Raw genomic sequence first — 25281 nt, 5'->3', positions numbered from 1 at the left:
AGGTGTGTTGGGGACACAAGAGACTTCTTGCTTTGTGGTTGCAGGGTTGCTTGAGAGGGATATCTTTGACCTCTTCCTCCCTGAGTTCGATAAACCTTGGGTGATCCACTTAAGGGAAACTTGCTGCTGTTCTACAAACCTCTGCTCTTGGAGGCCCAACACTGTCTACAAGAATAGAAGCACCCGTAGACATCAAGCACTTTTCTGGCGCCGTTGCCGGGGAGGAAAGGTAAAAGGCACTTATACTCCGGTCCCAGGTACTAAGTACTTTTCTGTTACCGTTGTGTGTGTGCTCGAAGCTATTTCCTTTAGATCCTGCAATTGCATCTTTTTGTTTCTTGTTTACACTAGTTAGGCATAATGGACAACAATGAGCTTCTTATTCTATTTCCTGATTTAAGACATGGATGGTTTGATGCAAAAATTAAAAAACCTATGGAACATATTAGTATGAACGCTTTGAACACCATTGTTGCTAATGATATGGAAAATTCTAAGCTTGGGGAAGCTGGTTCTGATGAGCATGATCTTTTTAGTCCCCCAAGCATTGAGGAGAAAATTTACTTTGATGATACTTTGCCTCCTATATATGATGATTATAATGATATTGATCTTTTAGTACCGCCTGTTATGGAGGATAAATTTGATTATGATTACAATATGCCTCCTATATTTGATGATGAGAATAATAATGATAGCTACTTTGTTGAATTTGCTCCCACTACAACTAATAAAATTGATTATGCTTATGTGGAGAGTAATGATACTTTTATGCATGTGAATAAGAATGCTTTTATTTTATACTTATATTGTTGAGTTTGTTCATGATGCCTCTGAAAATTATTATGAGAGAGGAAAATATGGTTGTAGAAATTTTCATGTTACTAAAACACCTCTCTATATGCTGAAATTTTTGAAGTTACACTTGTTTTATCTTCCTATGCTTGTTACTTTGCTCTTCATGAACTTGTTTATTTACAAGATTCCTATGCATAGGAAGCATGTTAGGCTTAAATGTGTTTTGAATTTGCTTCTTGATGCTCTCTTTTGCCTCAACTCTTATTTCTTGCGAGTGCATCATTAAAATTGCTGAGCCTATCTTAATGGCCATAAAGAAAGAACTTCGTGGGAGATAACCCATGTTTTTATTTTGTTACAGTACTTTTATTTTGTATTTGAGTCTTGGAAGTTGTTACTACTGTAGCAACCTCTCCTTATCTTATTTTATTGCATTGTTGTGCCAAGTAAAGTCTTTGATAGCAAGGTTGATAGTAGATTTGGATTTCTGCGCAGAAACAGATTTCTGTCTGTCACGAATTTGGGCAGGGTTCTCTGTAGGTAACTCAGAAAAATCTGCCAATTTACGTGCGTGATCCTCAGATATGTACGCAACTTTCATTCAATTTGGGCATTTTCATCTGAGCAAGTCTGGTGCCACTTTAAAATTCTTCTTTACGGACTGTTCTGTTTTGACAGATTCTGCCTTTTATTTCGCATTGCCTCTTTTGCTGTGTTGGATGGATTTCTTTGTTCCATTGACTTTCAGTAGCTTTGGGCAATGTCCAGAAGTGTTAAGAATGATTGTGTCACCTCTGAACATGTGAAATTTTTGATTATGCACTAACCCTCTAATGAGTTTGTTTCGAGTTTGGTGTGGAGGAAGTTTTCAAGGGTCAAGAGAGGAGGATGATATACTATGATCAAGAAGAGTGAAGAGTCTAAGCTTGGGGATGCCCCGGTGGTTCATCCCTGCATATTTCAAGAATACTCAAGCGTCTAAGCTTGGGGATGCCCAAGGCATCCCCTTCTTCATCGACAACTTATCAGGTTACTTTTCTTGAAACTATATTTTTATTCCATCACATCTTATGTTCTTTGCTTGGAGCGTCGGTTTGTTTTTGTTTGAATAAAATGGATCCTAGCATTCATTGTGTGGGAGAGAGACACGCTCCGCTGTTGCATATGGACAAATATGTCCTTAGGCTTTACTCATAGTATTCATGGCAAAGGTTGAATCTTCTTCGTTAAATTGTTATATGGTTGGAATCGGGAAATGCTACATGTAGTAATTCTAAAATGTCTTGGATAATGTGATACTTGGCAATTGTTGTGCTCATGTTTAAGCTCTTGCATCATATACTTTGCAACTATTAATGAAGAAATACATAGAGCTTGCTAAAATTTGGTTCGCATAATTGGTCTCTCTAAAGTCTAGATAATTTCTAGTATTGAGTTTGAACAACAAGGAAGATGGTGTAGAGTCTTATAATGTTTACAATATGTCTTTTATGTGAGTTTTGCTGCACCGGTTCATCCTTGTGTTTGTTTCAAATAACCTTGCTAGCCTAAACCTTGTATCGAGAGGGAATACTTCTCATGCATCCAAAATCCTTGAGCCAACCACTATGCCATTTGTGTCCACCATACCTACCTACTACATGGTATTTCTCCGCTATTCCAAAGTAAATTGCTTGAGTGCTACCTTTAAAATTTCCATTTTTTACCTTTGCAATATATAGCTCATGGGACAAATAGCTTAAAAACTATTGTGGTATTGAATATGTACTTATGCATTTTATCTCTTATTAAGTTGCTTGTTGTGCGATAACCATGTTCCTGGGGACGCCATCAACTCTTTGTTGAATATCATGTGAGTTGCTATGCATGTTCGTCTTGTCTGAAGTAAGGGCGGTTTTCACAATCAAATGGTTTGAGTATGCATACTGTTAGAGAAGAACATTGGGCCGCTAACTAAAGCCATGAATCATGGTGGAAGTTTCAGTTTGGACATAAAACCTCAATCTCTTATGAGAATATTAACTGTTGAATGCTTAAGCATTAAAAGAGGAGTCCATTATCTGTTGTCTATGTTGTCCCGGTATGGGTGTCTAAGTTGAAGAATGATCAAAAGCGAGAAATCCAATGCGAACTTTCTCCTTAGACCCTTGTACAGGCGGCATAGAGGTACCCCTTTGTGACACTTGGTTGAAACATATGTCATGCAATGATAATCCGTGTTAATCCAAGCTAATTAGGACAAGGTGCGGGCACTATTAGTATACTATGCATGAGGCTTGCAACTTGTAAGATATAATCTACATGATACATATGCTTTATTACTACCGTTGACAAAATTGTTTCATGTTTTCAAAATCAAAGCTCTAGCACAAATATAGCAATCGATGCTTTTCCTCTATGGAGGACCTTTCTTTTACTTTTATGTTGAGGCAGTTCACCTATTTCTCTCCATCTCAAGAAGCAAACACTTGTGTGAATTGTGCATTGATTCCTACATACTTACATATTGCACTTGTTATATTACTTTGCATTGACAACTATCCATGAGATATACATGTTATAAGTTGAAAGCAACCGCTGAAACTTAATCTTCCTTTGTGTTGCTTCAACACCTTTACTTTGATTTATTGCTTTATGAGTTAACTCTTATGCAAGACTTATTGATGTTTGTCTTGAAAGTACTATTCATGAAAAGTCTTTGCTTTATGATTCATTTGTTTACTCATGTCATTACCATTGTTTTGATCGCTGCATTCATTACATATGCTTACAATAGTATGATCAAGGTTATGATGGCATGTCACTCCAGAAATTATCTTTGTTATCGTTTACCTGCTCGGGACGAGCAGGAACTAAGCTTGGGGATGCTGATACGTCTCCGACGTATCGATAATTTCTTATGTTCCATGCCACATTATTGATGATATCTACATGTTTTATGCATACTTTATGTCATTATTATGCGTTTTCCGGAACTAACCTATTGACGAGATGCCGAAGGGCCAGTTACTGTTTTCTGCTGTTTTTGGTTTCAGAAATCCTAATAAGGAAATATTCTCGGAATTGGACGAAATCAACGCCCAGAGTCTTATAATTGGACGAAGCTTCCAGAACACCCGAGAGCCGCCAGAGGGGAGCCCTGGGGGCCCCACACAACACCCTGGCGCGACCAGAGGGGGGGCGCGCCCCCCTAGTGTGTGGGCCCACCAGGCCCCCTCCGAGGCTGCCCTTCCGCCTACTTAAAGTCTCCGTCGCGAAAACCCTACCACGTTCGACGAAACCAGAGAAAACCTTCCAGAGCCGCCGCCATCGCGAAGCCAAGATCTGGGGGACAGGAGTCTCTGTTCCGGCACGCCGCCGGGACGGGGAAGTGCCCCCGGAAGGCTTCTCTATCGACACCACCGCCATCTTCATCACCGCTGCTGTCTCCCATGAGGAGGGAGTAGTTCTCCATCGAGGCTAAGGGCTGTACCGGTAGCTATGTGGTTAATCTCTCTCCTATGTACTTCAATACAATAATCTCATGAGCTGCCTTACATGATTGAGATTCATATGATGATGCTTGTAATCTAGATGTCATTATGCTAGTCAAGTGGGTTTTACTTATGTGATCTCCGGAGACTCCTTGTCCCACGTGTGTAAAGGTGACAGTGTGTGCACCGTGTGGGACTCTTAGGCTATATTTCACAGAATACTTATTCACTGTTATGAATGGCATAGTGAAGTGCTTATTTGTATCCCTTTATGATTGCAATGTGTTTTGTATCACAATTTATCTGTGTGCTACTCTAGTGATGTTATTAAAGTAGTTTATTCCTCCTGCACGGTGTAATGGTGACAGTGTGTGCATCGTGTAGTACTTGGCGTAGGCTATGATTGTGATCTCTTGTAGATTATGAAGTTAACTATTGCTATGATAGTATTGATGTGATCTATTCCTCCTTTCGTAGTGTGAAGGTGACAGTGTGCATGCTATGTTAGTACTTGGTTTGGTTATGTTGATCTGTCATGCACTCTAAGGTTACTTAAATATGAACATGGAATATTGTGGAGCTTGTTAACTCCGGCATTGAGGGTTCGTGTAATCCTACACAGTTAGTGGTGTTCATCATCCAACAAGAGGGTGTAGAGTCTAGCATCTATTTATTTATTCTGTTATGTGATCAATGTTGAGAGTATCCACTAGTGAAAGTATGATCCCTAGGCCTTGTTCCTAAATACTGCTATCGCTGCTTGTTTACTGTTCTGTTACATGTTTACTGCCTGCAATATTACCACCATCAACCACACGCCAGCAAGCACTTTTCTGGCACCGTTGCTACTGCTCGCATTTATTCATACCACCTGTATTTCACTATCTCTTCGCCGAACTAGTGCACCTATTAGGTGTGTTGGCGACACAAGAGACTTCTTGCTTTGTGGTTGCAGGGTTGCTTGAGAGGGATATCTTTGACCTCTTCCTCCCTGAGTTCGATAAACCTTGGGTGATCCACTTAAGGGAAACTTGCTGCTGTTCTACAAACCTCTGCTCTTGGAGGCCCAAGACTGTCTACAAAAATAGAAGCACCCGTAGACATCATCGACAAAACCAAAAGTCTCCAATTCTCGGAAATTTAAAGCTAAAGAAAACTATAGCTGTCACATGTTGGTACTTATGGTGGCAAAGAAGGGAGATCGTGAAGGGGGAGCATGTTGCTGAACCCAGGTGCACAGCTTTTGCGATCCAGGCTCTAACATCAAATTATGTTCCTGCAGCTTCTGCATCTAGTGTGGTGCGCGATATTACATGGGAAAAGCCCTCTCGTGGAACTTACAAATTGAATGTCGATGCTTCTTTCCACCCAAATGGTACAGGTGCAGCTAGGGCGGTCTTGAGAGAGGATCGTGGTGACGCAATTGCCGGCGTAGCTTGTCCATTATCGCATGTACATGATGCAACGGCAGCGGAAGCCCTAGTCCTATTCAAAGGTTTGGTTTTCCTTCTTGATATCGAAGTGACAAGAGTTACAGTTGAGTCTGATTCACTAGAGGTGATCCAAGCCTGTAAATCGGAGGTGGAAGTATGGAGTCCTAACTCGGCCATTCTCTATGATTGCTTCTCTAAGGCGCAAGAATTTGACTTTATTGATTTTACTCATTGTAATAGAGAGGCTAACAATGTGGCCCATGAATTAGCTAGATATGCTTTCACCTCAAATTTTGTAGTTAGATGGGATGAGTCCCCTCCTAGTTTCATTCTTCCTTTTGTTCTGAAAGATGTAATTATGTACTGATCAGGAGCAGCAGGTACCAGACGCACTCTTTTCCTTCCAGGGTACCTAAGGGGGCTGGAAGGTTTTTAATGAGGCGGCCTGCTGGCTCAGTTAAGTAATATATATGATGTTCAAAAAAAAAGTAGTCGTCCGTGCAGCACACCTACCACTACCACCACGACGCACGAACGCAGCGTCAGCACCCGAGTTGAGTTCCTTTTTGTGGTGAGTAGTATTGACTAGTACTCACTCATACGAAGGGTTCAGGTCGAAACCAAAAAAAAGTCATATGAAGGTTTTTTTTTGCTAATCACATGATTGTATTATGTTATTGGGCTGAAATGCTAGCGGGATCGTACGAGAGGGAGTCATTGTAATTCATGAACCTGAAGAGAAATACTAATTACATAATGGACCGTTCACAATAAATGGTCAGTAGACCGACATAGGCGGCGATTTGAGGAGGACGGGGGCGCCAAGGCGCAAAGTAGAGGCACCCAGCACGGGTAATATGACATTTGAATAGATATAATATTTTAAAAAGATCAATATTTATAGAAAATATGTCAGTTTAGTAATACTAGTAATATGACATAAATATGATAAATGTACCGTAAAGACAATCCTAGTCTTCTTCTGTTGCCTCAACTTCGATATGAAGCTGTCGAACATGGATTAGTCACATTTCATCACGATATTATCCCCTTCCTAGATATCTTGTGCAAATATGGTTAAACTCTCTTATGGCTTTCTCCATATTCCTGAGCACAACACGTGCATCTCAATTGAACATTTTCATCACCTCGTGCGAGGACCTCTATGATGTCTACACGATGCCACAAAAGGTCTGTTTCTTGTGTGAAAGAGGTATCCGTGGTGTATCATACATTTATCCGATTTTGTTGTTGTTGTGAAAAATAAAAAATTAGGGGATATGTATGGGATACGTACCCAAGGGTATCCCCATTACCGATATGTTACTTTTCAGAAGCATCAATGCATCTTAGGGATATATATGTATGTTACCCTGATCCTTCCAATTTAGGCCCCTCCCACGAGATTTGACTTCCGTTTGGAACGATGCCAAAATTTTGGTTGGCCCAAGCCCGTCCAGATTCTGCTGTGTAAAATTTGCCAACGCATGGGCGCGCCCAGGACGCACAAATCCTTCGCCGAAAAGCTGTCAGCCAAATTTTGGCTCTGCTAGTTTAGTAGTTTAGGCCTACATTTTGTTTTTGTTTTTCTTAACTCTGCAACAAGTATATGACAAGAGGGAGTATCTTATTTATTTATTTATTTATATTTAACCTATTTTTTTAGATCACCAAATTTTATGCTGGGTTGCACATATTCCACGGAATAACGGAACAAGAAGAAGCGATCCCAGAGTGCAAAGCAAATAAAAACGCAGCATATGTGTTCCGGCCCAGTGGTGGAAGCGTGACTGAAATTATAAGAGGAGCCGATTGCTCGGACTGGAATAACCAACAGAGCCCACAAAACAGCAAGCAGCTTCAGCCAGCAAGGGAGTTTGTAGTCTAGGTCCAACATTTCTATGGGAGCAGCTACCCATCGCCCCGTTAGAGCATCTCCAACAAGCGCACTAAAAATTGGCGCCCTAAACTTCGCTTTCGTCCGCTGTAAACGGATGGCGCGTGCTGGGTTGAAATTTGCCCCGCCGGATGCTCCATTTGCAGCGCGCGTTCGCGCGATAAAAAAACACCTCCTCCGGATGCTTCATTTTGTAGCGCGTAGCGCGGCGCAAACAACAAACACACACAAGTGTGCATCAAAGAAGATCAAACAACCAAACAAAATGTACCATACAAATACAACAAATTGTTCACAACAAATACAACAAGTACATGAAATTGTTCACACCAAATACAACAAGTTTAGAGATCAATATACAACAATACAACATAGTTTTGAGACAATACAACACATAGTTTTCAAACAAATACAACAAGTATGCAACTATTGTTGTCCATTCTAATTCCACCATTCTTCCATGAGATCTTTTTGGAGCTCATCATGTGTGTCGTTGGAGCGAATGACATGGTACGAGGCAATGAACCGGGCAATCCTATGTGCGGACCTCCTCAATTGCACGGGAACCCCCATCAAATCGTAGTGGCTATGATCCACATCTTTCCTACGATCATCCTCTATAATCATGTTATGCATGATGACACAAGCGGTCATGATATTGAAAAATCTCAAATGCTCTCTCTACATCTTTCCTAGCCATCGCTTGTGCATTGTGGAATTGGGTTTGGTTCTTACCTCATGATTGAATAACCGGCTTCACAAATGTTTGCCACCTTGGATATATGCCGTCAGCGAGGAAGTAGCCGTAGTCGTACTTATGGCCATTTGCTTCAAACTCCACCAATGGACCTTCCCACATTGCAAGTCTTATCATTAGTAGGTGATCGTTGAAGAACGTTGATGTCATTGCAAGACCCGGGCATTCCAAAAAATACATGCCATATCCAAGTCTCTTGATCGGCGACCACTTCAAGGACTATGGTGGCATTCTTCTTGTACCCTTGGAATTATCCATGCCATGCCGCTGGACAATTATTCCAACTCCAATGCATACAATCAATGGAACCAAGCATACTGGGAAACCCCCGGTTGGCGTTGATCTCCAAAAGCCTTGCCGTGTCTTGAACATTGGGGGCTCTCAAGTATGTGGATCCGAAAACATTCACAATTGCAATGACAAAGCGCTTCACACACAAGATAGAAGTGCTCTCTTCCATGGCCAAATGATCATCAACTAGATCCGCTGGTATAACATATGCCAACACTAGACCATAAAAGCGCGCTTTGCCGCGCCCGTCCATCGTAAGAGAAATGGCTGGAAGATGTTGAACGGGTAAGATATTTGATTAAAATTGAATATCTTAGGTACAACGCCATGATAGAGGTGAAAGAGCATATTTTTTATAAGTTATAATTGATCCACTAATATAAAGACTTTTCTTTTGAATATTCTCTAATATCACTAATTATACAGAAGAGTGCTAGATTTGGAAACACCTCACTTCTCACAGTTATGTCACTTTAAACATATGGTATGAATGAATCAGTGATTCTAAGCAAACTCACCGAACCTTGGTACAAATATTTTTTAAGGGTGAAGAATAAACAACAATGTAAATTAGATCACACGATCAAATAAATGAGCCAATAATCAACAGCACAGACTTATATTGGGCGTTTGACTGTATATCTTTGCAATATAGTTCTCGGCCTTCACAATTTAAAGGAGGCTCGGTTGCAAAAAATATTTAGGGAAACCCATTGTAACATATAAATCAGATCTAAACTACCCAAGTGTACTCCCATTCAATAAAATACCAAAGCACTCCTTTACAAGCATATTTTTCCTACCTCTAATGGGACCTGGCATACATGGACAATGATGCATACAGTGAGGAGAGCTATATGTTTATCAATTCAAGAAGACAATGGTCTATTCAAAGTTCATCCTGAAAACACGGTAGTACTACATAATAATGAATAAAATATCTCTAAGAAGCTTGTTCTTGCTGACTTTGAATATGCTCATACACAATCAATGAATGGTCTGAAATAGAGCTATTGCTCCATAACCGCTTCCCAAATCTATTCTTTAAATTCTCAATGAGGGTGCAAACAGCTACTCATCAGCAACACAAACTGTATCTCGCCTCTACATGAAAACAGTTCGGCCCAAGCCTCTGCCTATTGTTGCCCGCGAAACCTAGATAACACCTGGACAGCTGCAAAAATGGTTAGACTACTTCTCTATGTAGAATCATGGGTAGTATACCTGGGGCGTGCTGAAGTAGTTAATATTACAGATTATAGTACTTAAATATATATGCGCTGAAGTGCACTAATTTTAGTATTTCACCAGTTCTTAAAAGGGAAACAATCTTTTAAAAAGGCTAAAAAGGTAACCACTGACTTGCGATGCAAGACAATATATAACTATTGTTCAGAAGAAAGCGGGTAATCACAAAATACTAAATACGGTCTTGGCATCTGGATTAGTTTCCCTGAATAGAAAATAAATAAATTTGTGTATTCGTAGTCAATTAGTCTTCTCTAAGATGGCTTCTTAATATCTTTCCAAGCCATTGATTCCCTGAGTTCATTCAGAAATATTTTCACTACAATCATTCTAATGCTAAAATTTTAAAATTGTAGAGTTGTGTGTCTTTCTTGGGACCGAAAGGTTGCATCGTGATATTTATCCTTATGCACAACACAACAGAAGGATAAGAAACACACCTAGAGTATTGCTTAGAATTTAGTGGCCGTAGCAAATCGAGTGTCCTCTTAATTTAAGTGAACACCAGCATGTGCACATTAAGCTTATCAGAAACTGGACAAATTTATTAACAAGTTAAATATTCATGCTACTAATCACATCACAAACCAATAGGGAACTATATTGATGAATCAAAACTATACTTGAGGAGGGAAAACGAAGAAGTGCACTGTTGCTACTGCAGTATGTTCCCTTTTGCAATTGGCACTTGCTCCAAATTGTGTGGGACTTAACAAGAACAGAGGATTGATTTGCTGACTGTGACATCCACCAAAGGGTTGTGTTATCTACCAAAGGGTTGCTTCCTACTGAATTCTTCATGGCCAGATTTGGTTTGGTACTGGATGTTGACTTTTCCCCGTGTAGTATCTTTAGAACAGCGCACCATGCACTCTCTGCAAAATGGCTACATCAATTAGGGAAGCCACCATAGATCTAGGAATATTACCACCAATAGCATTACTTATGTTAGTTCTTAAATCTGCAAAGGGAGTAGCCCAAAACAGGAGGAAACAAGTAAAAAAATTATAACATAGAAAATGTAAATTTTGCTCTGACGTACAATTTTGATTGTTCAACTTCCATCTTATGGTTTATGCATTGTGCCATTTTAAAAGGAGTAAATATCACTACAGCTCTATTCTTGAGGTACTTAGCAAGGAAACAAATTTACCATTTCAGAAGCTCTAATAGCTAGCAGCGATAAACATAAGAAACATAGGCAACGAAGTAAGCCAACTTTGCGATCAACCAACACACTTCGACAACTCTCGTGATGCATCCGACCATGCAAGTTTTGCTCAAGGCAACAAGAAAGCAGCCTTCGAGACCTACTACCTACATGATCTGAATTGTTTTCTCCGACCGTTTCCTCTTTAGTCTTTGATGTTCATGCACTCAGTTCTTGTCTCCGGCCGTTTCCTCTTTAGTATCTTCGGTACAGTGCAGGATGCACTTTCTGCAAACGGGTACATGAAGTCTATGGGCACCATAACCATATCACTGTTATCCATCAATCATAGTACTTTAGTAAAATAATACTTAACTTCACTACAGGGGTAGCACATAATTCAGTGAACCAAGCAAACAATCTTAAATATTAGCAAGGTTTCTTCCAACTTTTCACACAACAAGAGCAAATACAGGAAAAAACACAACCTATTCAAAGGAGGTTTATATTATACACCATTTTGATTGGATTAGTTGGTCATCTTCTGGGACAACATGTCTCTGTTTCGCAAGTGATGAACCTTCTTAATTACTTTGTACTGCAGAAAATTCTCTCCTAACCCACAGTCGATCTCTTCCAACGTTCTGCCGTTTTAAAACAAGAAGATATCAAGACAAAAGGAGATTTGTTCTTAGATGAAAGTAACATGCATGTAACATAGTCAACTATTTGGCAGGAATCAGGTTAATAAATCTCCATCAAATAATCAACTTATGGCCTTATACCAAGTGGCACGATCCATCTATCTTCACAGAGTGACTATGAATAATAACAAATGCTTATGCATTTAAAAGTCTTATTAATCACATAACTTAAACTTCGCCATCCCAAATCGAGTATATCTGAACGTGAATGAAACTACCTTAGTGTCATGTTCAAGCTAGCAGTTATATGATGCTCCAAATGCTTATGCAGGATCCAAACTAAAATCGGTGGGAATTTGCTATATAGGACAAAAGAAACTCGATCTTGTAGTTATGGCTTTCTTGAATGAATAAGTGGCTCATCTAATGCTTATACATCCGAGGATCTGTGCAAAGTTGTCAGTTGAACTCTATACGCAACATGAGTTGTAGATTGAATATCTAACTAATAATAAGTTATCTACCTGATTGAAAGAAATTAGCAACACTACTTTTCCAGCAACATTGACATGGTCTAAAGAATAATCTTATCACCTAAAGGAATTTCCACATGTTGTACAATTGCCCTCTGCGTGGCATTGCGTCGGAGGTCGAACATCTCCGATGCTTGTCTACATAGCGGCCTCCTAGCGAACCCCAACGTCAATCAATCCACCATCAGTTAAGAGTAAACCCAAAAACTCACAATTTGCGAGCAATATTAGAGGTGTGGTAGTTGATTTACCTTCATCGTGGCGACATGGCAGACTGGATTTGACGCTTCGCCTGCATCAACTTCTCAAGGAGGCCTACATACTGAGAGAGAAAAAAGAGAGCAAAGCGGATCGAAATCAATTGGATTTTGGAGACAAATCTATGTCAGAAACCGCATAAGAGGAATCAAGCGAACACATCACCTTACATCCTGCCACAGAATCCAGCCCAGTAGAGCAATTCGCACTTGTGAACCCAACAATTCCTGAGTTCCTGAGTTTGACATCAAAGATTAGAAAACACCAATGGAGCGGGTCAACCACAAAATTCACCGTAGGCAAGAGCCATGGCTGCTGAAGGGATGACGGGTTTCGGCCAGAACCATATATGGAGGAGAGCGGGAAGTAACGTACCTCAACTCCGAGAAACAGTAACGGAAGGGAGACCGCTGACCTTCCTCGTCATTACTCCGTCGTTATCAGTCAGACCATTCGTCGCTCTGAAACGAAGGAAGAGATGCAGGGAAGGAGACAACGATGCCGTAATAACATGAAAAGAAGGTGAACGGGAGGTCTAAAACCCACTTATTGGAGCAGTGGCCCATGAAGCAAATTAGCAGATTCAGGATCAATCGGCCCAGTTCACGAGAAGACCTCCAGATCCATCTCTGGAGTAGAAGCCCGATAATGGGGAGCCAGAGGAGGAATGCATAATTGGACGGGTAAGAAGTTTTAGCGAAGCGGAGTGGGACGAGCGACGATCTGAGACGTCTGGTAGCAAGATCGGACGGCTGACGACCTAGAATCACTGTGGTGAGGCCTAAGCAGTTCCATTTTACTGTTAACTAATACGCAAGGCGGCGGTCACCTTTTGATATGTGCTATGACCAAGTTCTCCGGCGGCATTTCTTCTTTGCTCAAAGAACAGATCATAGTTGGTCACCTCCGTTGCGATGTGCTTGAACAAGTTGATGCTCATCCGAAAACGCCGCCTAAAATAGCTTTCAGGAAATATCGCATTATCATTGAAATATGACCGCATCAACTTCTCGTGCCCTTCAATCCCTTCTCTCCACAACTTCTGTCTACCGAACACCGATCCACATATTTTTGGCTTCTTGACGGCGTGGTATGTTAATAGTAGCAATATGTCCTCCTCTTCCTCTTGGTCGTACTCGTCATCCGATGAATCGCACGATAAACTCTACAAATATACATATGAAATTACTTAACTACAACTATAGTAGCTAATCGGCGAGCAAAATCATGGCGGCCGGCCGACGGAGGCGCATACCTTCCGAGCAAATCGGCGAGCATCTTGGCTTCGCCATGTTGCTAGCAACCTCGAAGACGACGACATGGCGACGGCGGTGCGGGGTCTGTAGAGGAGAAGGCGCGGGCTAGGCGGGGAGAAGCCCGGCTTGTCCCCGTCGGTGGCGATAGCGCTCGTTCGCTACAGCGCGGCGGAGCGGCCGCTTCTGCCGGAAGGAGGCGCGGGCGAGGTGGATCTACGGCGCGGCGACGAGCAATAGCGGGGCCGGCGGCGGAATCGACCGGAGGCGGCGGAATTTCGCGGCGGCGGCGCGTTGAGAAATGGAGGGCGCGGGCGCAGGAGGGAAATTTCCAGCCGTTGGGTATTCGCGCGTGCGCCAACCGATGCCGCGCGCTGTAGCCGACGCGTCACATTTGGCGCTCGGGATTGTGCAAAACGCCGCGCACCCTAAATTTTTTGCAGCGCCGTGCCGTTTGCCGCGCCTGCTGGAGGAGCGATTCCGCCTCTGCGCGCTGCAAATCGGTTGTTAATATAGCGTGCGGCCTATATAGCGCGCCTGTTGGAGATGCTCTTAGCCATGGTTTATAGCATATCTAGCAGAGCCTGTAAACTGGCCAAAAACTGAAAATCTTCGGCGGTTATACGGGTTCGGGTCAAAACTGGGCTAGAACGGATCCCGAACTCGTGGCCTGGCCCATATAATGAGTTCGGGCCCCTAGAAACTGCGCGGTCGCCCCGTATTAAAAGGCGCCACGGAGGGAAGTTCGGTTTCCAAACCCTACTCCCCTCCACCGCTTCCACTCCCTCCCCCGTATTCCGGCGAGCAATCGAGCAGTCCGCAGCCACCCTTCCACCCTCGTTTCCGGCGCGATGGCCTCCCGTGGCAGCACAGTAGGCAGCGGCGCCGGATTAGGCGGCGGGGACTCGCCGCCGCGTCCCCCCGTTTTCCGCACTGACGCGGAACGACGAAAGTGGAACAGGTTGGAGGGCGCGCGCAAGCGCATCGCCCACCGGTGGACGAACTGGGGGCCCACGCCCCCAGGTCAGCTGGCGAGGTACGCCAACACCGGCGAGGGGTCCTCGTCCGGCAGCTCCACTCGCGCAACGCGGCTCCTCATCGCCGACAACTCCGACGACGACGAGGTCGTCCCCACGCGGTCGCCTACCTTCTCGGCGGGGGACTACGTCCACGGCTCCGACGAGGAGTGTTAGAGATATGCCCAAGAGGCAATAATAAAAGTGGTTATTATATATCTTTATGTTTATGATAAATGTTTATATACCATGCTATAATTGTATTAACCGGAACATTGAGACATGTGTGTTATGTAAACAACAATGAGTCCCTAGTAAGCCTCTTAACTAGCTTGTTGATTAATAGATGATTAGTTTCATAATCATGAACATTGGATGTTATTAATAACAAGGTTATATCATTATATGAATGATGTAATGGACACACCCAATTAAGCGTAGCACAAGATCACGTCATTAAGTTATTTGCTATAAACTTTCGATACATAGTTACCTAGTCCTTTCGACCATGAGATCATGTAAATCACTTATACCGGAGAGGTACTTTGATTACATCAAACGCCACTGCGTAAAGGGGTGGTTATAAAGGTGGGATTAAGTATCCGGAAAGTATGAGTTGAGGCATATGGATCAACAGTGGGATTTTTCCATCCCGATGACGGATAGATATACTCTGGGCCCTCTCGGTGGAATGTCGTCTAATTAGCTTGCAAGCATATGAATAAGTTCATAAGAGACTACATACCACGGTACGAGTAAAGAGTACTTGTCAGGAGACGAGGTTGAACAAGGTATAGAGTGATACCGATGATCAAACCTCAGACAAGTAAAATATCGCATGACAAAGGGAATTGGTATCGTATGTGAATGGTTCATTCGATCACTAAGTCATCGTTGAATATGTGGGAGCCATTATGGATCTCCAGATCCCGCTATTGGTTATTGGTCGGAGAGAGTTCTCAACCATGTCTACATAGTTCGCGAACCGTAGGGTGACACACTTAAGGTTTGATGTTGTATTAGTAGTACTTGAATATGGAATGGAGTTCGAAGTATTGTTCGAAGTCTCGGATGGGATCCCGGACATCACGAGGAGTTCCGGAATGGTCCGGAGAATAAGATTCATATATAGGAAGTCATTTTATAAGTTTGAAAATGATCCGGTGCATTTATGGAAGGTTCTAGAAGGTTCTAGAAAAGTCCGGAAGAAATCACTTTGGAAGGCGGAGTCCCGAATGGCCGGCCAACCCTAGAGGGGTGGAGTCCCAGGTGGACTCCACCAAGGGTGGCCGGCCACCCCCCTCATGGAAGGGTGGGAGTCCCACTTAAGGTGGGAATCCCACCTTGGGTAGGTTTCCCTACACATGGAAGGTTTTGGGTTGGGGTCTTATTCAAAGACTTGTAGTCCAACACTTGGGGGTTCCACCTATATAATGAGGGGCAAGGGGGAGGGGGCCGGCCACACAAAAAAGCCACCACCTTGGCCGCACCCCTTGGAGGCCGGCCACCCCTCTCCCAAACCCTAGCCGCCCCACCTCCTCCACCTCTCCCGCAACGCTTAGCGAAGCTCCGCCGGAGATCTCCATCGCCATCGCCACCACGCCATCGTGCTGCCGGATTCAAGGAGGAGCTACTACTTCCGCTGCCCGCTGGAATGGGGAGAAGGACGTCGTCTTCATCAACATTGAACGTGTGACCGAGTACGGAGGTGCTGCCCGATTGTAGCACCGTCAAGATCTTCTACGCGCTTTTGAAAGCGGCAAGTGATCGTCTACCGCAGCAACAAGAGCCTCATCTTGTAGGCTTTGGAAATCTTCAAGGGTGAGTCTCGATCATCCCCTTGTTGCTCCCGTCTTCTAGATTGCATCTTGGCTTGGATTGCGTTCTCGCGGTAGGAATTTTTTTGTTTTCTATGCAACGAATCCCTACAGTGGTATCAGAGCCGTGTCTATGCATAGATGGTTGCACGAGTATAACACAATGGTTTTGTGGGCATTGATGCTTATGTTGTCTTTAGTTTGAGTACTTTGCATCTTTGTGGCATAGTGGGATGAAGCGGCTCGGGCTAACTTTACATGACCGCGTTCATGAGATTTGCTCCACGCTCGACATGCAACTTGTATTGCATAAGTGGCTTTGCGGGTGTCTGTCTCTCCTACTATAGTAAAGATTCAATTTACTCTTCTATTGACAACACTAGTATCACCGTTGTGGTTCATGTTCGTAGGTAGATTAGATCTCACTCGAAAACCCTAAACCACGTAAAATATGCAAACCAAATTAGAGAACGTCTAACTTGTTTTTGCAGGGTTTGGTGATGTGATATGGCCATAATGTGATGATGAATATGTATGAGATGATCATTATTGTATTGTGGCAACCGGCAGGAGCCTTATGGTTGTCTTTAAATTTCATGTTGAGTAGTATTTCAAAGAAGTTGTAATAGTTGCTACATGGGAGAACAATCATGAAGACGGCGCCATTGATCTTGACGCTACGCCGACGACGATGGAGATCATGCCCGTTGATGATGGAGATCATGTCCGTGCTTTGGAGATGAAGATCAAAGGCGCAAAGACAAAGGGGCCATATCATATCACATATGAACTGCATGTGATGTTAATCCTTTTATGCATCTTATTTTGCTTAGATCGCGGCGGTAGCATTATAAGATGACCCCTCTCACTAAAATATCAAGATAATAAAGTGTTCATCCTTAGTAGCACCGTTGCCAAGACTTGTCGTTTCGAAGCATCTCGTGATGATCGGGTGTGATAGACTCAACAAGTGCATACAACGGGTGCAAGCCAGTTTTGCACATGCGGATACTAAGGTGGCCTTGACGAGCCTAGCATGTACAGACATGGTCTCGGAACACGTGATACTGAAAGGTAGAGCATGAATCATATGATTGATATGATGAACACTTTGAGTGTTCGCCATTGAAGTTACATCTTGTCTTGTGATGATCGGACTTGGTGTGGTGGATTTGGTTCGTGTGATCACTAAGACAATTCGAGGGATATTGTTTTGAGTGGGAGTTCACCTAGTTTTTAATTTTGTTAAATTAAAATTTGAACTCAATTTGTCATAAACTTAGTCTAAACTATTGCAAATATATGTTGTAGATATGGCGTCCCCAATCAATTTTAACCAGTTCCTAGAGAAAGAAAAGCTTAAGAGCAACGGTAGCAACTTCACCGACTGGTTCCGTCATGTGAGGATCTTCCTCAATGGTGGAAACCTGCAATATGTGCTTAATGCACCGCTAGGTGACCCTCCTGCAGAAACTGAAACCGATGAGGTAAAGAATGTTTACGCGACTCGGAAAACTCGGTACTCTCAAGTTCAGTGTGCCATCCTATGCAGTCTGGAAGCCGATCTTCAAAAACGTTTTGAGCACCACGATCCTCATGAGTTGGTCAATGAGTTGAAAACTATCTTTGAAACTCATGCGGCCGTGGAATACTATGAAGCATCAAAATACTTCTTCAGTTGCATGATGGAAGAAGGCAGCTCCGTTAGTGAGCACATGCTCGCCATGACCGGGCATGCCAAGAAACTCAGTGACTTGGGAATAGTGATTCCTAACAGACTGGGGATTAATCGTGTCCTTCAATCACTGCCACCTAGTTACAAGAACTTTGTGATGAACTACAATATGCAGAACATGAACAAAGAGTTACCTGAACTCTTCGCCATGCTAAAATCTGCTGAGATTGAGATCAAGAAAGAGCACCAAGTGTTGATGGTCAACAAGACCACCAGTTTCAAGAAACAGGGCAAGTCTAAGGGAAAATTCAAGAAGGGTGGCAAGAAAGCTGCCACGCCTCCTGTGAAACCTAAGACTGGCCCTAAGCCTGATGCTGAGTGTTATTACTGCAAGGAGAAGGGACACTGGAAGCGTAATTGCTCCAAGTATTTGGCGGAACTGAAGAGCGGCCTTGTCAAGAAGAAGAAAGAAGGTATATCTGATATACATGTTATAGATGTTTATCTCACTGGTTCTCGTACTAGTACACAGGTATTTGATACTTGGTTCGGTTGCTCATATTTGTAACTCGAAACAGGAACTAAAGAATAAACGAAGACTATTGAAGGATGAAGTGACGATGCGCGTTGGAAATGGATCCAAAGTCGATGTGATCGCTGTCGGCACACTTCCTCTACATCTACCTTCGGGATTAGTTTTAAACCTCAATAATTGTTATTTTGTACCTGCGTTGAGCATGAACATTATATCTGGATCTTGTTTAATGCAAGATGGTTATTCATTCAAGTCTGAGAATAATGGTTGTTCTATTTTTATGAATAATATCTTTTATGGTCGAGCACCTGAAAAGAATGGTTTATTTCTGTTAGATCTCGATAGTAGTGATACACATATTCATAACATTGATGCTAAGCGAATTAAATTGAATGATAATTCTACTTATATGTGGCACTGTCGTCTTGGTCATATTGGAGTGAAACGCATGAAGAAATTCCATACCGATGGATTACTTGAATCACTTGACTTTGAGTCACTTGATAGATGCGAAGCATGTCTAATGGGAAAAATGACTAAGACTCCATTCTCTGGTATTATGGAGCGAGCTACAGACTTATTGGAAATCATACATACCGATGTGTGCGGACCAATGAGTGTAGCCTCGCGCGGTGGTTATCGTTATGTTCTAACCTTCACAGATGATTTGAGTAGATATGGGTATATCTATTTCATGAAACATAAATCCGAAACTTTCGAGAAGTTTAAGGAATTCCAAAGTGAAGTAGAAAATCAATGTAACAAGAAGATTAAATTTCTATGATCTGATCGCGGAGGTGAATATCTGAGTTATGAGTTTGGCATGCATTTAAAGAAATGCGGAATACTTTCACAATTGACACCGTCGGGAACACCACAACGAAACGGTGTGTCCGAACGTCGTAATCGAACTCTCTTAGATATGCTTCGTTCTATGATGTCTCTTACTGATTTGCCGTTATCTTTTTGGAGTTATGCATTAGAGATAACCGCATTCACTTTAAATAGAGCACTATCAAAATCCGTTGAAACGACACCGTATGAATTATGGTTTAATAAGAAACCTAAGCTGTCGTTCCTTAAAGTTTGGGGTTGCGAAGCCTATGTAAAAAAGTTACAACCGGACAAGCTAGAACCCAAAGCGGAGAAATGCGTCTTCATAGGATACCCTAAGGAAACTATAGGGTACACTTTCTATCATAGATCCGAAGGCAAGATCTTTGTTGCTAAGAACAGAACCTTTCTTGAGAAAGAATTTCTCACTAAAGAAGTGACTGGAAGAAAAGTAGAACTCGATGAGATTGATGAATATTTACTCATTTATCAGAGTAGCGCAGTACCGGAAGATGTTCCTGTGCCGCCTACACCGGCAACAGAGGAAGCTAATGATAATGATCATGAAACTTCAAGCGAGATAGCTACTGAACCTCGCAGATCGACAAGGGAACGTGCCACTCCTGATTGGTATGATCCTTGTCTAAATGTCATGATTGTGGACAACAATGATGAAGACCCTGCGACGTATGAAGAAGCGAGGATGAGCCCAGATTCCAACAAATGGCAAGAAGCCATGAAATCCGAAATGGGATCCATGTATGATAACAAAGTGTGGACTTTGGTAGACTTACCTGATAGCCGCAAGGCTGTCGAGAATAAATGGATCTTCAAGAGAAAAACAGATGCTGATGGTAATATTACTGTCTATAAAGCTCGACTTGTCGCAAAGGGTTTCCGACAAATTCAAGGTGTTGACTACGATGAGACTTTCTCACAGCAGCGAAGCTAAAATCTGTGAGGATTTTGTTAGCAATAGCTGCATTTTTCGATTATGAGATTTGGCAGATGGATGTCAAAACGGCGTTCCTTAATGGAGACATTGAGGAAGAGTTGTATATGGTACAACCCAAAGGTTTTGTCGATCCTAAAAATGCTGACAAAGTATGCAAACTTCAGCGTTCAATTTATGGACTGAAGCAAGCATCGAGAAGTTGGAACCGACGCTTTGATAAGGTGATCAAAGACTTCGGGTTTATACAGTGTCATGGAGAGGCCTGTATTTACAAGAAAGTGAGTGGGAGCTCTGTAGCGTTCGTGATATTATATGTAGATGACATATTATTGATTGGGAATGATATAGAACTATTAAGCAATGTAAAAGGTTATTTGAATAATTGTTTTTCAATGAAAGACCTTGGTGAAGCATCGTATATATTAGGCATCAAGATTTATAGAGATAGATCAAGACGTCTAATAGGGCTATCACAGAGTACATACCTGGACAAGATTCTAAAGAAGTTTAGAATGGACGAAAGTAAGAAAGGATTCTTACCTATGTTACCAGGCAAGGTCTTGAGTAAGACTCAAGGTCCGGCTACGGCAGAAGAAAGAGAAAGGATGAGTCAGATCCCCTATGCCTCGGCAGTAGGCTCTATCATGTATGCCATGCTATGTACAAGACCGGATATAGCACATGCTGTTAGTTTGAATAGAAGATATCAAAGTGATCCAGAAATGGAACACTGGACAACGGTCAAAAATATCCTGAAGTACTTGAAAAGAACTAAGGATATGTTTCTTTGTTATGGAGGTGACCAAGAGCTCGTTGTAACAAGTTACACCGATGCAAGTTGGAACACTGATCCTGATGACTCTAAGTCACAGTCTGGGTACGTGTTTATATTGAATGGTGCTGCAGTAAGCTGGGCAAGCTCGAAGCAGTGCACGGTGGTGAAGTCTTCAACAGAATCGGAGTACATAGCGGCTTCAGAGGCTTCATCAGAAGCGGTATGGATGAAGAGGTTCATTCTAGAGCTCGGTGTGGTTCCTAGTGCATTCGACCCACTAGTTATCTACTGTGATAACATGGGTGCCATCGCCAATGCACAAGAACCAAGGTCACACAAGAGGCTGAAGCATATCAAGCTGCGTTATCATTCGATTCGCGAGTACATCGAAGATGGAGAAGTAAAGATTTGCAAAGTACACACTGATCTGAATGTAGCAGATCCGTTGACTAAAGCTCTCCCTAGGGCAAAGCATGACCAACACCAGAATACCATGGGTGTTAGGTACCTTACAATGTAATCTAGATTATTGACTCTAGTGCAAGTGGGAGACTGTTAGAGATATGCCCAAGAGGCAATAATAAAAGTGGTCATTATATATCTTTATGTTTATGATAAATGTTTATATACCATGCTATAATTGTATTAACCGAAACATTGATACATGTGTGTTATGTTAACAACAATGAGTCCCTAGTAAGCCTCTTAACTAGCTTGTTGATTAATAGATGATTAGTTTCATAATCATGACCATTGGATGTTATTAATAACAAGGTTATATCATTATATGAATGATGTAATGGACACACCCAATTAAGCGTAGCATAAGATCACGTCATTAAGTTATTTGCTATAAGCTTTCGATACATAGTTACCTAGTCCTTTCGACCATGAGATCATGTAAATCACTTATACCGGAAAGGTACTTTGATTACATCAAACGCCACTGCGTAAATGGGTGGTTATAAAGGTGGGATTAAGTATCCGGAAAGTATGAGTTGAGGCATATGGATCAACAGTGGGATTTGTCCATCCCGATGACGGATAGATATACTCTGGGCCCTCTCGGTGGAATGTCGTCTAATTAGCTTGCAAGCATATGAATAAGTTCATAAGAGACTACATACCACGGTACGAGTAAAGAGTACTTGTCAGGAGACGAGGTTGAACAAGGTATAGAGTGATATCGATGATCAAACCTCGGACAAGTAAAATATCGCGTGATAAAGGGAATTGGTATCGTATGTGAATGGTTCATTCGATCACTAAGTCATCGTTGAATATGTGGGAGCCATTATGGATCTCCAGATCCTGCTATTGGTTATTGGTCGGAGAGAGTTCTCAACCATGTCTACATAGTTCGCGAACCGTAGGGTGACACACTTAAGGTTTGATGTTGTATTAGTAGAACTTGAATATGGAATGGAGTTCGAAGTATTGTTCGAAGTCTCGGATGGGATCCCGGACATCACGAGGAGTTCCAGAATGGTCCGGAGAATAAGATTCATATATAGGAAGTCATTTTATAAGTTTGAAAATGATCCGGTGCATTTATGGAAGGTTCTAGAAGGTTCTAGAAAAGTCCAGAAGAAATCACTTTGGAAGGCGGAGTCCCGATGGGACTCCACCTCCCATGGCCGGCCAACCCTAGAGGGGTGGAGTCCCAGGTGGACTCCACCAAGGGTGGCCGGCCACCTCCCTCATGGAAGGGTGGGAGTCCCACTTGAGGTGGGAATCCCACCTTGGGTAGGTTTCCCTACACACGGAAGGTTTTGGTTGGGGTCTTATTCGAAGACTTGTAGTCCAACACTTCGGGGTTCCACCTATATAATGAGGAGCAAGGGGGAGGGGGCCGGCCACACAAAAAAGCCACCACCTTGGCCGCACCCCTTGGAGGCCGGCCACCCCCTCTCCCAAACCCTAGCCGCCCCACCTCCTCCACCTCTCCCGCAACGCTTAGCGAAGCTCCGCCGGAGATCTCCATCGCCACCGCCACCACGCCGTCGTGCTGCCGGATTCAAGGAGGAGCTACTACTTCCGCTGCCCGCTGGAACGGGGAGAAGGACGTCGTCTTCATCAACACCGAACGTGTGACCGAGTACGGAGGTGCTGCCCGATTGTAGCACCGTCAAGATCTTCTACGCGCTTTTGAAAGCGGCAAGTGATCGTCTACCGTAGCAACAAGAGCCTCATCTTGTAGGCTTTGGAAATCTTCAAGGGTGAGTCTCGATCATCCCCTCGTTGCTCCCGTCTTCTAGATTGCATCTTGGCTTGGATTGCGTTCTCGCGGTAGGAATTTTTTTGTTTTCTATGCAACGAATCCCTAAAAGGAGGAGGCCATGCTCGCGCAGACGAAGGCCATCTCCGAGGCGGGAGGCCCGCGCTCGCTTCCGCCGGGAGAAGGCGGACACTGTCCGCCAGGTGCGCGAGTACGAGGCGGCCCGCCGGGAGGAGCGCGTCCGCCGCGTCAAGCTTGAGATAGTCGAGCTTGACGCCGTCTGCCGCCGAGACGCTCCGCCACCACCGGCACCGTCGCGCGCATAGGCCATTATTTAGGCCGCATTTTGGTTCAAATTAGTAGGGTCCACCAGTGTATAAGTAATTTAGGTTTAATTTCTCGAATTATATAACTTTTGATGCTCAATCTGAGCATCAAATCCATCTATATATATGACCATCGACTAATTTACCCGCGACATTTTAAATTCAGTTTTTCAGTTCCTGTTTTACGGATTCTACTGTGTGACAAGGTTTTTCCGACCCGTAAACACGAGTTTGGTAAACTGAACTTGCAGTTTCCAGTTCATGTGTTTACGGGCTCTGCTAGAGATGCTCTTACGGGGAACCGACGAACGACACACTGGTTCTGGATGAAAGCGACAACCTATTTTGAAAATTTTGTTCACATTTGAAATTTGCGAAAAGTTCAAATTCGAAAATTTTGCTCAGATTTAAAATTTGCTCATATTCGAAATTTGCTCATATTCGAAATTTGCTCATATTTGAAATTTGCTTAGATTCAAAATTTTCTCAGATCTGAAATTTCCTTAGATTCAAAAATTGCTCGGATTTGAAATTTGCTCGGATTCAAAAGTTGCTCAGATTTGGAATTTGCTTACTTTGAAAAACCCACAGAAAAACCGAAGAAACGAAGAAAACCGGCAGAACCGAACCAGCAGAGAAAGGAGACCGAACCAGAAAAAGAAACCACACGAAAAAACGCAAAACAGACTAGATGGACCGCGGCAAGCTAGGCCCATAACTGAAAACCGTGCGTGCGATGATTTGTACGCATCGCTAATTAGTGATGAATAGGATTTGCCCATTTCTACTAACACTCTAAGTGGTGGTATGGAATCAAGATCAGGTTGTTTTCTTTAGGGGGGTACTTAATTTAGGCCAACCTGATCGGCCAGTGCGGGAGCGTCGCACGCCCCGACCAGGTATGATTCTTTTATCTTTTTCTGTTTTTTCCGCTAACATTATTTTAAATCTAACATTTTCAGATTTTTTTTTTCAAGTTTATAAAAATATGATTCTTTTTATATTTGAACATTTCAAAATATGATTTTTTTAAAATCGAACATTTTTAAAATTTAAGTATTTTTTAAAACAACTAAGTTTTTAATATTAAAATCTGAACATTATTTTAAATTGAACATTTATAGATTTAACTATTTAAATTTTGAGAAATCTTTAAAAGTGATCATTTTCGAATCTGAACATTTTCGAGATTGAATAGTTTTTTATGCAAATTTTGAATATTTTAAATCTAAGTATTTTCAAAATTTGAACGTTTTTTGAACTTCAACATTTCTCCAGATTGAACATTTGTTGAGATTTAACATTTTTCAACCTTTTTAATTTAATTTTAAAATTTGAACCTTTTAAAGAATATGTACATTTTTTAATTTAAATTTTTTATATTTAAAATATTTG

At 42.4% G+C, this 25281-nt stretch overlaps 1 long non-coding RNA gene across 3 annotated transcripts; it reads right to left on the bottom strand.

Moving 5' to 3' along the window:
* Window positions 1-9396: 9396 nt before the first annotated feature.
* Window positions 9397-13206, bottom strand: LOC127344795 (uncharacterized). 3 transcript variants are annotated; one of them, XR_007878245.2, is made up of 5 exons: window positions 12858-13206; window positions 12476-12717; window positions 12286-12377; window positions 11219-11691; window positions 9397-10772 (listed from the first exon to the last, which is right to left on the bottom strand). It is a non-coding gene; the product is annotated as an uncharacterized lncRNA (long non-coding RNA). The 3 variants fall into 3 exon arrangements; XR_007878244.2 differs by lacking the exon at window positions 9397-10772 and having other exon boundaries at window positions 11452-11691; window positions 12476-12546; window positions 12648-12717; XR_011755951.1 differs by having other exon boundaries at window positions 9397-11379.
* Window positions 13207-25281: the final 12075 nt, after the last annotated feature.

Source organism: Lolium perenne, chromosome 3 (assembly GCF_019359855.2).
Source record: "Lolium perenne isolate Kyuss_39 chromosome 3, Kyuss_2.0, whole genome shotgun sequence".
NCBI lineage: Eukaryota > Viridiplantae > Streptophyta > Magnoliopsida > Poales > Poaceae > Lolium > Lolium perenne.
Note: the sequence above shows the minus strand (reverse complement) of the source record. Positions and strands in the feature narration are given on the sequence as shown.